A 9176-nucleotide genomic window follows, 5' to 3' on the forward strand; every position below is an offset into this window, starting at 1 on the left:
AGTAAAAAACTCACATATTTAAGTTAGCCATTTCTCTGTCGATTTAAAAAAGGTCCTAGAGATCAAGGTTACTAAAGAACACATTTAAGAAATTCTATTAAATCATATTGAAACAAGACAATATTGAGCAATATTTTTGGAAAATAATCCACGCATGGCTATATATGATAGGACGAGTTCGGAATGGCTCCATTGTCATGGTTTGCTAGTCCCCTTAGGGTTGCTGACATCTGTCAGGAGCTACACGACATGAGTTGGCATGTTATGTTTGGTGAGGTAAGTATGATACCTTGGCAACAAAAATAACATTATTCAGTAGCCGACTTCCTACAAATAACTAGCTGATTGCCCATGCAGCGGGATCAAATTTAGTTGGTAGGGGAAATGAAGGAGGATTGCTAAGTCTGGGAGGAGATCACCAATGATGAGCAGGGTGAAAGGCCCTGATGGTCACATAATAAGATCCAACAATGAATGAGACTAATTGGTAATTTGAATCAGGGGCATGCGTACATTGGGGAAAAAAATCTTATACGACCGGGTCGTATACTCCCGATCGTAAGACCCATTCCATCAATGGACACGTGGCAAAAAAAAATGGACACATGGCAAAACGAATCTCAACGCATCCAGACTCCCGAATCCCCTTTGGCCCTTTCCTTCTCCGGCGACCACGCTCTCGCTCGGTCGCCGCCGCCATAGCCGTCGGCGACCACGCTCCTGTGCCCCGGCAGCTCGCCTTTGGAAAAAAATCGCCGACAGAATCATGATTGGTAGAGGCATGCACGCAGCAGATTGAGCTGGAGACCTCCTGATCGTTTTGCTGGTTCTCTGATGATCATCTTCCGTCGGTGCCGACAGAACATGCTCTGTGCAATTTCCTTTTGCTATTGTACAGTTTTTCATCCAACAAAGAACGTGATCAGATCACTAAAATTTGCGTCAGTTCAGTCTCATGTGCCAAGATGCATCCAGCAGCTAACAACAGTAATGTAAGTAGCTAGGCACAGCCGGCGGAGTCAAGCAGCAGGCGGTGCCGCGAGCAGGGGCGGTGAGGAGGGTGGCTGTGAACAGAGCACCGGTTTCTAGGGACACAGCGAGCAGAGGAGTTGCGCCTACAAAAGCTAGCTGCCGGTGCCGGGGCGCAGCAGCGTGGTCGCCGGAGAAGGAAAGGGCCAAAGGGGATTCGGGAGTCTGGGTGCGTTGAGATTCGTTTTGCCAGGTGTCCTTTGATGGAATGGGTATACTCCCCGGTCGTATAAGATTTTTGGTAATCTAGCAGAAATGATTAAGCTAGCAACGCATTGTTTTGAGTTTCTGGGAGAAGGCACCACAACTCTGTGCTATCTAGTTGATGTGATTCAACCAAGATCATCCTGCCATCTATTTCAACAGTAAATAAAAACGGAGGGGTGTCATGCAAGGCCGGAGTGGAGAGTGGAGGTGTCGGGCTAAGAGGGTACACATCTCGCCTTACGTGAGATGGTAGCTACTCTCGCTGAAGAACAGAAAAGGAGAAAATGGAGTTCCCAGATTTGAGCCTGGTTCTCCTGGCTGATAACTAGTGCGCCGAACCATTGAGGAACGGTCGACATTCGCGCCAAAACTGCAGGTGCAGCCGACTTGGCGCCAATGATTCGGTTTTCCACAGCTTTTCCTTTTTTTTGTGTGTGTTTTTCTTTCTTTTTTCAGAGATTTTTTTCTTCTTCTATTTTCACTATTTCTTTCTTTGTTTCTTTTCTCTTTGGTTTTAGTTGTTTTCTTCTTGGTTTTTATTGGGTTTTTTCCTTTCTTTCTTCTTTCTTTATTTTCCATCGGTTTTGTTTGGTTCTTTATAGTTCCTCATAGTCTTTCTCTTGTTTCTTGGTTTTCACAGTTTTCATTCTTTTCCCTTGGTTTCCTCAATTTTTTCATTTTCTTTGTGATTGTTCTCCTTTTTTTATTTTTGGTTTCCATTTGGTCTCTCCTTTTTTTCATTAGTTTTCTTTTTGGTTGTTCAACAAATATTAAAAATATTCAGTACAGAATCAACATATTCCGTATACATCAGACACAATTTTTATACACATTAAATATTTTTTAAATACATGATTAACATTTTTTGAAAACTTGTTTATGTCTACATTTTCCAGACACATTGTGCAATTTTGGTATATATGTAATACTTTTCTAATACATGTTTAACATTTTTTGAATATAAGGTTAACTTTTTTTAATACATGGCCTACATTTTTTCCATTTTTTTCAAATGTTTTAACATTTTTCAAATAAAAGATTGACATTTTATTAATACACGGTCAACATTTTTCTGTACACATTCAACATTTTCAAATGCTTGCTTAATATTTTTCAAATAAAAGATTAACATTTTTGAATAGACGGTCAACGTTCTTCTATACACCTTTAACATTTTTTTAAATGATCGATTAGCATTTTTCAAATACAAGATTAGCATTTCCTGAATACACGGCCAACATTTTTACTATATACATTGAACATTTTTCAAATGCTTGATCAACATGTTTTAATACATGTTTAAAATTGTCTAAAATAGCTGGTCAACATTTTTTATATACACATTTGACATTTCAAAATGCATGATATAACATTTTTCAAATACAAGATTAACATTTTCTAATTCGTGTCAACATTATTTATATACACATTTAACATTTCCAAGTGCTGGATTAATATTTTGCAAATACATGATTAACTATATTTAATACATGATCAACATTTTATCTATACACATTTAACATTTTAATGCTTCATTAACATCTTTCTAATATAAGATTATTTATTTAATACATGGTCAACATTTTTTATTACACATTTACTTTTTTGAAACGCTGGATTTTCATTTTTCAAATAAAAGATTAGCGTTTTTTTGAAATGCTTGATTAACATTTTCTAAATACATGATCAAAAAAATTCATACACATTTGTATGTTTCTCTATAAATTTTGTGTATACATTGAAATATTTTCTTTGTAAGAATTTAACTTTTTTTTCAATTGTTGGTTAACATTTTAAAATGTTTTTACGTGAAGTTAGATTGAAAGTTAGTTCATGTTTTTCTTCATTTGGTACTACATCACGTCCGATTCTAACGGCGAGACAAGGGTTCGAAGCTGGGGCGGAGCCAGGACTGGGCCAAGACCCGGGCCCCAGTGTAGCTTAAAACTAGGGGAGATTTTACTGCAGCAGTTTACGATGATTTCCCTTCCGTTTATCTTAGGAAAAAGCTTTGGTTGAGACTAAGCCAGTTCTCGAGAAGATTGTGATGGAAATGTGCGTGGATCTGCTCCATCCAACAATGACAATTGTTGACTTAGGCTGCTCTTGAAGTGACAACACACTCTTCTTTGTCTCCAATGTGATCGAAGCGGTCAGCCACCACCTTGAGAAATTCAGTCTCCATCCCACTGAGCTTCAGTTCTTTCTCAACGATTTACCAGGCAATGACTTCAATGGTGTCTTCCAATCACTTCAACGATTCAAGAACTCGATTGATATGGATCACAAGGGAGAGCCAATACCCGCTTTCTACATTGCTGGGTTGCCCAGCTCCTACTATACAAGACTTTTGCCTTGCCGGAGTGTTCATCTATTTCACTCATCATATTGCCTGCAGTGGCGATCTCGGGTACTAGCACCAACAACACACAGCTTACTTGCATAACTTTATTTTTATAATCATCCACATCGGTCCATTTAATAGTGAGAATTTGCTGAATTGACGGAGCTAAGTAGACAGCCCAAAATAATATCAATGTGTATCAGAATATATGAAAAAAACGCTACATGTTATACACAGCTTCCTGATGGATTAGAGGGCAAGAAAAGACCATATCCCAATGAAGGAAACATCAGCATTGGAGCGACTACCCCGCCCTGTGTGGTGAAAATGTATCAAGAGCAGTTTCAGAAGGACATGTTGTTCCTCCAACTGCGCCATGTAGAACTAGTTGCCAATTGACAAATGGTTCTCACATTTCTTGGGAGGAAACACGATGATGTCTATAGCGCAAGTCTCAACCGTTTATATGGGCTACTTTCACAGTCTGTAGAATCTCTTGTTGAGGAGGTACGCAAGGATATATCATACTTCTAATAATTATTCAAGGAAACTAAATTTTCATTAATGCATACTAATCACAACAGGGCCTTGTGGAGAAAGAAAAGCTGAACTCCTTTAATTTACCTGTGTATGGACCATCGATGGATGAAGTGAAGGCAGTGGTCGACCAGAGCCAGCTGTTTGAATTGACTCACATCAAACTGTTCGAGACCAATTGGGATCCTTATGACGACTCGGAGGGCAATGATGTGCACGACAGTGTCCAGAGTGGGATTAACGTCGCAAACTGCTTGAGAGCAGTGATGGAGCCCCTATTTACAAGCCATTTTGGAGAATCCGTGCTCGATGAGCTCTTCAAGAAGTTTGCATATAACGTCGCATTGCACCTTGTCAAGGAGAAGACCAAGTACTCTGTTATTATTCTATCACTGAAAAGAATACGAGGCATAGACGATCTGTGGTCTTGCAATTAATGTATTTATCAGCCGCCTGCTAAAATATATGCATTATTCATGGGTTGTGTTATGTTGTTGTTGTTGTATATTAATACTAGGAGAGTTCTTTCCACTACAACTGGGTATAATAGTAAGTTCCTCAAATACTAATGTGTATTGATAAGTTGATCAAACCACAAATAAAGGTTATTGACGGCACACACACTTAACCACTGACACAGGGGTCGAGCTAAGGCTCTTCACCTAAGGTTCAGAATTTCAGTGAAATTTCGATGAAATTTCCGAAAAATCGGTGTGCACGGAAATATTTTTGACATAAATATTCAAACTAGATTCAAACTAACTCCACAGAAAATTAAAGCTTAATCGAAGTTAGTCAAATTAAGTGAATTTCAATAGATGAAAATCCAAATAAATTTTAAATATTGTTGAAATTTTGCATATTTCTGTTTGCGAAATTGAAAACACATGTAATGCTACAAGGAGTCATTGCAGGATGCTTTTACATATAGTGTGCTTGTTATGTGGGTAACGTGCCCCAAGCATCACCTTGGGTTGCACCTTGCTTGCGTTCAAAGGTGTACACCATCTTGCCTTTGTTCATGCCCATGTGCTAGACCATAATGCATGCACTATGGAGATGGTGAAAGTATGGAGATGGTCCCTCCAGTGGGCGGGGGTCATGTGGCAGCTTGACACCAAGATCGAGCATCAACCAACGCCGATGCCATCGAACACTCCACAGATGACCACCAGAATGAGACCGTTTCATTAAACCAAAAAAGGCCAGAAACACGCAACCCTCCAGCCAGGATGCAAGACATGGATGTTGATGTGCCGGCTTAGTCTTTCAGAGATGCTCATAGGCAGGGTACGTGTGTGTGCGCTCATAGAAGGAAGTGTACATGCGTATGCATGAACATTTGACATTTGTGTATGTATTGTGTTCTAAATAAAACCTACTAATCCCGCCTTTTCCCTACCACTGCTACAGGCTTAGACCGGGCAAAGTTCTGGCACTGATCTATGAAGGTGACATGACTGTGTTTTTTTTTAAATGACAGGATTTCTACGTTCATCGAGAAGAAAATAGTTGCTCCGTTAATTAAGAAAACCCGAGAGAAAACTATGTTGGCCGGTTAGTTATGAAGAACCGAAAAAAACCATCACAATCGCTGAATGGCACACATAAAAAAACCCCACACACCACTCCAAAAAGGGCATGGACGAGACAACACGAAGGTGTCATCGTCATCGCTTGGCAGGTTATGGCACTCATGGTGAACGGATCCGAGGAGGCCTCAGCCATATCTCTCGACGCGACCAAACAGGTGCCGTATGTCGTTCGTAGCGTCCAGAGACAATAATGACCTCACCCATACGCGCTGCACATGCTCGTGTCTCCTCACACAAATCCAACGCAGTTAGGAATCATGCAGCATGCACGTGGAGGCAGCAATTTTGCCTTCACAGACCCACGCCACTGCTCCTGCACTACCTTGTCGATCCCGTTGCCCAAACTAATTACAAGAGCCATCCACATATGCACGTTAAGTTTGATCCAGCCAGCCGCGATTAATTGATGGCTCGTAGTGAGAAACATGGCTGTCTTTCCTTTGTCCCCCTGCACCCGGAATCTCAATCCTGGCCTCCTGGGTGTAGCTTTGATGGAAAGCCATGGACGCCCTGATGGAATTATGGCATCTAGCAAGCAGCATCATCAATGAGTCAGGGCTAACCACTGCTTTAGGTCATCTTGATGACGGAATTGTTTAAGCCAAAAACAAATTCAACAGCTTCCATGTGTTGGTTCTTTTGGCGAGCAAGTCAGTGTCAATCCGAATTAGGCATTCACCAGACATCGCGTTTGTGTTGCTCACGGGTGGTGCTCGTGTCCCCCTTGCGGTATGGTGCTTGATGGTGGTCGTCTCGTTTGTGTTGTGTCGGTGCGAGGATCGGCGATGGTGACCATGGAAATGACATCGCGTGAGCTCGTCTTGTCAAGGGCTCGGGGCTGGCTCACCATCATCCGTCGGCAGTCTCGGAGACTTGCCCCTCCTCCCCCTAGTCGACAAGGCATTGGCTGGGGGCACAAGTGTGGGTACGTCCTACAGTGAAGGCGCCTACCCAGACTCGGGAACTGTTGTCGGTCTAGGAGTAGATGGAGTGTCGTCGCTCTTCCTAGTAGGGTTGAGTGCGTTGTAAGAGGTGTCCGGTTTCGCGACAGGGATGCGGGGACGGTGGCACAATATGGCGGTCTGCAAGGTTGCTCTTCGTCGGACATCATTGCGTTAGTGGTGGCTCTCCTCCCGGATTGTGTGGGCAACATGAGGCATTGCGGCGGGTAGTTCGGACGTGCCCTCTCTCTCGGAGGGGCGGCGTCCTGACCCGGCTCTCGGGATCTAACACCGTCGTGTTCCTCCTGGCGGCCTCGTGGTGGCATGGGTGAGTTTCCCAGAGAAAGTTCCGTGCCTTGGCGTCGACAACGGAGACACCCGTGGTGTCATGCTCCTCTTGAAGACGTCGTTTTGGTTCTTCTCTAAGTGTCAGGGCTCCGGGTGAAGACCTTTGTCCGATGTGGACTCGGCAGCGGCGACGCTCTGCGCCATTCTCGTTCTTGAGGATGTTGTCGTGAAGCTTAGGTGTGTTGGGTTGTAGCGTGGGGGTGTTTAGTTCTTTCGATGCTCGTTGCTGGTAGCGTGGCCCCGTGCGTTCAGGACGACTCCAGCCCCGTCCAGATCTGAATCTCCGTGATTCATTGTGCTAGTTGTGAATCAATAACTAGCATTCAAATTTCGTGATGACATATCAAGCCTTGCTGCATGTCATAGTATTCCATCACAGATCAAGAATATAATCCTTACACCATGCCTTAGCTCTAGGCTCAGTCCAAAGACAATTACGGCGGAAATATAAGAATATGCGTGGAGTCCCTCAACGGGACCGGTAAAAGTTAGGTATAGACTGAGAACACTACTTCGTAGCACTTGCTCGTTGTTTTAACAAGGCCTGTGAAGCCACGAGGGATAATTCATTGGATTGACATCCAATGGCATATGCTTTCACAATCGTTGGTTAATTAAGTTGACAAATTCTTGTGCCTGCGTCAAATTAGTAGACCCACAAATCAGCCTCCAAATACATGACAAAAAAATACAACACATTGACAGAAATAACAGCCCATTACAATCGTTCACACGGAAAACTCAATATTTATAGCAAACTAACAGATTTGGATCAGAGATATTACGGTATATCATGCACACATATACTGGCATTGCCTACTAATGGCTTGAAGCTTAGACCACACATCTGTCCATCAATTATGTTTATATAGGGGAATCTATTAGTATGATTCAGGACAAAGTAAAAAACAAAACCCTAAATGGCTAGAGCAAACTCTTCCCTCCAGATTTCACCGGCAAGGCCATATATTTTCCTCCCCTCTGCCTGACACTCCGGCGTACGGCAGCAGGGAGAGGAAGCCCGGTGTCTCCGTACCGGTTAGTAATTTAGTTTAAGTTTCTTTAGTCCTCACATGTGGGTCGCTCTACCGGATGCCGGCGCTTCTTCTTCGAGTTTGTCTTCTGGGCTCTGATCCTTCTCAAATTTGTCTACCTGGATGTAGTCGACAAAGCTCCGACGTAGATTCATGTCATTTCCTTGGGCAGGGAGATTTGGTTTCTTGTTTGTATAAAAAGACCTTTTGGAATGGTTACTTCCCGCAAGTAACTCTTTTTCTGGCTCTTACTGCATAATAGGCTAAATACTAGTAGGTAAATGATCTAGAGGAAGAATACCTTCATCTCAGACTATTCATGCATTCTGTGTGGGGATTGGGCTGCTGAATCTAGAGACAACCTTTTCTTTGGGTGCGCTTTTGCTATTGCCTCCTAGAAATACATGTGACGAACTTGGTATCCTTTGCAAAGACCAATCCAAGATCAGGTCACCTCTTTTAAGGACTGCCTAGGCATAAGCTTGGGCAATCTGGATTACAAGGAATGATTTCATATTCAAACTAACTTCATTGAACCACTACTCTTGCATATTGATTTTTAAGACATCCATTTACTCATCCATAGGCCCAAGAGGAAATGGTACCTGAGTTTGAAAATAGGCAATGGATTCTCGCCGAGGACTCATCTTGGCGCCCCATTATTTGGTTTTTCTTTCTCCTTTTTGTCACTGTCACCTCCCTTAGCTACCCACGGCTTTCCTTTATGGCGGCTGCTAGGTGATCTTAGAAAAGATCAGCCGCCTGCGCAGCCATCTGATTCGGCGTGCGTGGCCGTCAGATCAGGTTCGCAGCAGCGTGTCCTCTCTTCTTACTTTTCATCACATCCACCTGGGCTATGCTTCCAATGCAGCACCGGAGCCCCGCAATGCTTCATCGTACCCATCGATGCTACATCACAGCACCGCAGCCGCCAATGACAATGAGCGCCGCACTGAAGCACCATTAGCCTCTCTGCAAGGTCGCGGGCGTTGTATTGTAGCTCCAGCGGCACCGGCGGCCGCCATGCAAAGCTGATCCGCTGCATCGCAGCTCCGGCGATGTCGCGACGGCTGCAGCGCAGCTCCGGCCGTCCGTCCGGCGTCATCGCAACTACAGCATCGCAGCTCCAGCGTCGCCGCGA

At 43.4% G+C, this 9176-nt stretch overlaps 1 pseudogene; it reads left to right on the forward strand.

Annotated features, from left to right (window-relative positions):
• The first annotated feature begins 183 nt into the window (after positions 1–183).
• LOC119284223 lies at positions 184–4554 on the forward strand (annotated as a pseudogene).
• Positions 4555–9176: the final 4622 nt, after the last annotated feature.

The sequence above is a fragment of the Triticum dicoccoides genome, chromosome 4A (genome assembly GCF_002162155.2).
Source record: "Triticum dicoccoides isolate Atlit2015 ecotype Zavitan chromosome 4A, WEW_v2.0, whole genome shotgun sequence".
NCBI lineage: Eukaryota > Viridiplantae > Streptophyta > Magnoliopsida > Poales > Poaceae > Triticum > Triticum dicoccoides.